The sequence below is a fragment of the Nuphar pumila genome, chromosome 6 (genome assembly GCF_984573655.1).
Source record: "Nuphar pumila chromosome 6, dmNupPumi1.hap1.1, whole genome shotgun sequence".
In the NCBI taxonomy this organism is placed as follows: Eukaryota; Viridiplantae; Streptophyta; class Magnoliopsida; order Nymphaeales; family Nymphaeaceae; genus Nuphar; species Nuphar pumila.
In genome coordinates, this window is record NC_143254.1 from 86,960,331 (window position 1) to 86,966,330 (window position 6,000).

General features: G+C 40.5%; 2 long non-coding RNA genes across 3 annotated transcripts in view; both read right to left on the minus strand.

Moving 5' to 3' along the window:
- The window catches only part of LOC149835035 (uncharacterized), a 28,189-nt gene extending 27,528 nt beyond the window's left edge, over positions 1-661 (minus strand). Inside the window, exon 1 of one of the 2 annotated variants that reach the window (XR_016432813.1) lies at positions 421-661. This is a non-coding gene — a long non-coding RNA (uncharacterized LOC149835035). The remainder of the gene's footprint in view (positions 1-420) is intronic. The other variant, XR_016432812.1, reaches the window with a different exon arrangement.
- Positions 662-1,520: 859 nt separating this feature from the next.
- Positions 1,521-2,366, minus strand: LOC149835036 (uncharacterized). Its single transcript, XR_016432814.1, has 2 exons — positions 2,266-2,366; positions 1,521-2,077 (listed from the first exon to the last, which is right to left on the minus strand). It is a non-coding gene; the product is annotated as an uncharacterized LOC149835036 (long non-coding RNA).
- Between the last annotated feature and the right edge of the window lie 3,634 nt (positions 2,367-6,000).

The window sequence follows — 6,000 nt, forward strand, 5'->3', positions numbered from 1 at the left end:
ATACTATTTTGTAACACTTGTTTCCCAATTTCTGCTTCACACATCACTTCTCATGCTCATCTAGTGTTATGGTAACTATGCTTTGTATAACTTTAAAGAATGTTTTTGACTTATGAACAAGGAAAACAGGGGATGCACTTATCAGTTATTTTGTCTCTTGAAATTATAATTTTGATGTCTCCACGCGTTAGAGAAAAGTAAGATGTGATGTATTATTAAACAAGATAAATATTCTATGCATGTTACTGCAAACTTCATTAAAAAAGCTAACTTGATTCATTCAATTATTCAAAACAGTAATTGTATGTGCATGAGAAGCTGAGATTACAATCCACTAAAAAAAGTGCAAGAGAAAACATTACTTTTCATGGTAAATAAATTTGTAAATAGACACGCAAGCACAAAGAGAAAAGTACAAACATGTGTTGACGCAAATCCATGTACCAAGTGGAATAGCAAGATTCCACAACACCAATAGGTCTCAATGGGTATGAAGCTGCCTCCGACTTATCAGATCCATGCAATGTCACCACTTTCCTTAATGCCTGTAAGGTTCAAATATTACAATCACTTATGATTGATGTGTCCTGGGAGTTTCATGTTCCATGATGTCTTATGCATACTTTCAGCTTTATACATAACTACCACACCAATAATACCCTAAGTCATAAACAAGCCACCTTTAAATGTCAATCATCCATTTAGAGCTCAAACATTTACACAAATGTCCAAATGCAACATATAATGGAATCAACTATGACAAAACAAGATCCAATGGAAACAACAAAAAGATACATGCCCAAATATAGACATGCTTTAGCAAGAAGCAAGCTTCCATCTAAGTGGGTTTCATGGGATTGCTCAATGAATTGTTATTGTGGCTACGGTAGGCAGTGCAAGGTAACTTAGAGACACTTGCAGATTTAGTAATTGCAAGATATGCTCGTACAAAGACTTTTGGTTGTCATTCTTGGCAAATGAGAGAATCTTGTGTTTGTGGCATTCTTGGCACGGTAGGTTACAATAGAAAAACAACAAAAAAATAAGGACAATCTACGTTACAGTATTTGAAAGTAAACAGATAACAAAAACAAGAAAATTAATTGATATTTTCTCTGTTATCATTGGTTTTATTAGTCGGCTGCGCTTTTAGGTCATTCAGTTATGTTGAACGGTTTAGCTGTTTGACATTTACCGAGTTAGCACCAATCATGTTGGATTTTTTTCTGTTGGAACTTACTCAGGTCCGGATCCAGGTTTTTCATTAAGCTGGAGCCTACCCAATTGGGATTCTAACCCAAGATCCCTCGGTTAAGATAGTGCCACTCTAACCACCCAGCTTACTTATTTGAGCAACGAGATCTCAGTTTTATACCAACCTTTGTTTTGGTTTTTACAAATACGTTTCCTTTACACATAAATCATATTCATAGCTATCTAGGAACAAACTTTTTCGTGGCTTGACAACTTGAAACTAGGTTAACGTGAAAAATCAAGGACACCTATAAAAGCAAAAAAAATGAAATCAGATAATCATATAGCCGATTAATATAAGCAACCAAGGTTCCAAAACCATGACCTACCGCCACCCTTTTGACAAAGAATTCTATATTGTAAATTTACCCACTTAAACACGACTCACTCATACAGAACCCCAAACACTACAACCACTAATTTCTTGCAACAATTTCCAATTTTCCGCTGATCCAAGAAATATAACCCACTCCTCTATTGAAATTCTGGAGTATAACGCAACCCCAACCTTATCCTATAATTGGGTACATACAAAACACCAAAGACCAGTAGGAGTAAAATCACATTAGTCTAATGAAACGGCAAAATTGGACCGCGTATCAATCGGAACCCATCGGACAGACGAGGAATACAAAAGTAACAAAACCGACAAATTCATCACGAAAAAAGGTACTGTGACGAGAATGGTTTCCCGAATCGATCTGCTGAGCCCGAATCCGGCCTTGCAGCTCAGCGGCGCATTTCCCCAACGCCGACAGCAGCGATGCCTCCAACTCCCCGACCCGACCTTCCAACTCCTTTGATTTCTTCCTCCAGAAGAAAACTGCCACGTCCAGAAAGCAAAGAAAAACCCGAATTCAAACACAAATGGAAACCCCAAGGGTTCGAAGCTACCAAGATCAAAGGCTTTAGACCGACGGATGGATCACAGAATCTAGGGTTTCCAAAGTGAATCCCCTCCCCGAGAGAGAGAGAGAGAGAGAGAGAGAGAGAGAGAGAGGTATCTATTACTCGAGATCGTTGCGGATGCAGAGATTGCAGCTGCAGCTGCAGCTGCAGCTGCGATGGCGATCGCTGCTCCACACCATTTCGAATTCGCAGACGCACCGCCCATTCGCGCCCTCCGGAACACAGCCGGAGGCCGGAAATTTATTATGGGTCTACACTGTCAACGGGTCGGACCTTCGCCAAATGAGTGGGCAGAGACCCGGACCCGATTAAAGCGTGTCGGTATCGGATCTGAATCTGGATTTGAATCGGATCTTTTATAGAAAACCGTACCCAGATCCGATAAATATTTCACAAACCAGAAGCCGTCCATACCCCGGTAAAATAATGTTTTTTAAACTTTTTAGATTGAAAATCGCAGATTTTAATCGGATAACAGGTCGGATCCGAGTTTGGCATAAAATTTCATAAACCATACCCAGCATGTTTAATAATCGAACCGATCTGAATAGTTAGTGAGAGACCTTTCTTTGTTACCAAACCTTGACCCTACCGGATCCAGTACGGGTAGGGATGGGGTCGTACCCAACCCGCTGACACCCCTAGGCCGTAGATCTAGGGTTGCTAACGGGTCAGATTAGAGTTGAACCGACACGGGATCCAGTTTTTGTAAGTTGGCTGTGTTTGAATCTGGATCCAGTTCGGAAAGCATGTTAGAGCTCCAGAGCCGGTGGTGATCTGATCCCCTCTGCCACTGGATCCACAGAAAACAGGCCAAGTATATCGATTTCCATGGGAAAAATATAAAATGGGTCGGGTCAGACCCGGTTATCAACCTATTTGTTTATCCAGTTCCAACCCAGATCTCACTGAACTTTATAAAACAGAAAATATTTTTATGGACCGTATCTGCCAAATTTTCCTTCTGTCGGGTCAAGACTTAGATAAAGATCTGACACACTTGCCCCTATTATGACCAGGTTTTAAGGGTGAAAACGGATGTGATAGAAGTTATATCCGGATCCGTTTTTCTTGGTAAAGGATTGGGAAACCACCATCAGATCAGAGACCTAATCGTGCGGGCTACTTACGGTCGCTTTGTGTACAGTGTAAACCTGTGGCGCACCCCTTACCCTCGCGGAGGAGGGTTGTGTATGTTCGCCCCCGATGATTCACTGAATCCCACGTCCGTGTTCGGGGGATCGAATGAGTGCCACGTATTCATGCACATGGGGCTCGTATTCCCATGTATGTTGACATAACTTTGCATCGGACTCTGGTGCTGTTGCAAAGACTTAATCACCCTTACTTGCTTTTCTTGCCCTGAAATGACGGTTCGAGGAAATGACAAAAATATCCTCTATTCAAAAGTTGTGAAACGACGGGTGGGGAAAAGGACAAAAAAGTCCTCCTTCCAGAAAGTTTGATGTTAACCATTTAAAGTGGAGACGTTCGCCTGCGCCATCTGCTGTAACAGTGCTCCCATTATCAACGCAAACTTTGCCTTCGTCTCCAGTCGAGCTTTCCACCTTGTTTTTTATCCTGTTGTACAACACACTGTCGCCTTCTCGTGCCTGCCTTGTGTTACAAAACATTCCAGTGTGTTCTCTTCATTTCTGCTGTCGTTAGGCATCATGGAAGAAAGCAATGATTCACAAACATTCCAATCAGTGCCATTAAGGCACCGTGAGTAGCTTTTCATCTCATCATGCTATCGATGAAGAAGGCATGTCGTCTTGTGTGCCATTAAGGCATTGTTTGGTTATTGCAGGTAGATCTTGTTATTACGAAGGTTGAAAACTTATCGATACTTGTAAGACGCTGGGACCTGTTGACAAGAACGCTTGTTTGCAGATGCTAGGAAGGGCCTCTACCCCATCAGGTATCCTACAGTCACTCATCATATGCATTGTATCTCAAACCGCTGTATTAGTAACAGACTCTCATTTTTGTGAGATACATTTTTGTTAGTTAATATCGATTTGTTTGCTATTATGTTCAAGTTCTTCCTTATCGATTTGTAATTTATTGTGCGATATATTTATCGACCTTTTAGATAGTATGTTTTTGTATCGTCGAGTTATAAGTTATAAATACTGAACTGCCGTATCGATTTTCAATATCTGACAAATCGCTATACATATCGTTTTGTAAGATATTATATGTTTTGTAATATGTATTTGTAAGATATTTGTACACAGACTTTGAAAATGTTTGGGTGCAGAAACACATCTTGACACGCATGGCGGGGCGATTTTCGCATGCATATCGTTGCTCTCTCAGCGACTTCTATTGAACTCGCTTTAGAGCCTCGTGGATATTATGAGAGCGTTATCGTCAACACACATGTACGACATGTTTATTTTATCGGCATGGTAAGCGACACGTCGATGCTCAGCATAAGCAAACATCAAACCACACTTTCTTTGATACTTTCATTCATTAAATCGTTGCTTTGACTTGCGTAACCCTAGTGGTATCCGTTCTTATATGCATCCTGATTAAATCGTAGTAAACCTATGCCGCTTGCTAACGGAAATTGATATATTGCTTACAAAACATTCCACTGTCTTCTTTTATTTGTCGTTGTTGTTAGGCATTAAGGAAGAAAGCAATGATGCACAAACATTCCAACCGGTTCCATCAAGGCAGCGTGAGTAGCTTCCCAGCATCATGCTATCGATGAAGAAGGCATGTCGTCTTGTGTGTCATTAAGGCTTTGTTTGGTTATTGCAGGTAGATCTTGTTCTTACGAAGGTTGGAAACTTATCGATATTTGTAAGACGCTGGGACCTGTTGACAGGAATGCTTGTTTGCAGATGCTAGGAAGGGTCTCTACCCCATCAGGTATCCTACATTCACTCATCATATGCATTGTATCTCAAACCGTTGTATTAGTAACAGACTCTCATTTTTGTGAGATAATATCGACTTGTTTGCCATGTTACTGCAAACACAAATTGATATATTGCTTAAAACATTATTGAGCTTATCATCAGGTTGTAATAAAGACGATGTAGCTCAATCAATAGAAAGATCTAGAGAATTGAATATCTATACTTATGACCCAACTGAAGAATTGAACATCTGTACTGACGATGCACATGAAAAGAAGGGTGCAGGCATTAGACCCACTATTGACTTGAATGTTCCAGTGGAAGAAATGCAATTCAATGATGAGGTAGACTACCATGACAGCGCACATAATAAAAGTGTATGCACCGGGAATGTACACGGAAGTACACCTGACTTCAATGTTTCAGGAGAAGAAATGCAATTCAATAATGATCCTGATTTTGATGTCAGTACACTTAATAAAACCGTAGGAACTGGGAATGTACATGGAATTGCACTTGACTATGTTCCTGTAGAAGGAATGCATTTTAATAACGAAGAAGATGCATATAAATTTTACAATGATTATGCCTTAAAAGTTGGCTTCAGTGTGAGAAGGTTTTCTTGGTCAAAAAATGCACAGGGTGTCTTGGTTAGAAAGACATATGTCTGTTCCAAGCAAGGTTGGAAGAAATCAATGGGAAATCTAACTAGGAGCACGCCAGAATCAAGATGTAGATGTCAGGCGAGATTGGTTTTGAGAAGACATCCGAATGGGAAATTTGTCGTGCGTACTTTAATCAGTGATCATAATCATGATTTATCTGCATCATTTATGACTCCTATGCTAAGGTCACATCGTAAAGTAACTGTAGCTCATGCTGCAATGGCTGAAATAGCCGATAGCGCCGGCATTGCACCAAGGAAGACATACAATTTGTTTACCCGCATTGATGGTGGTCG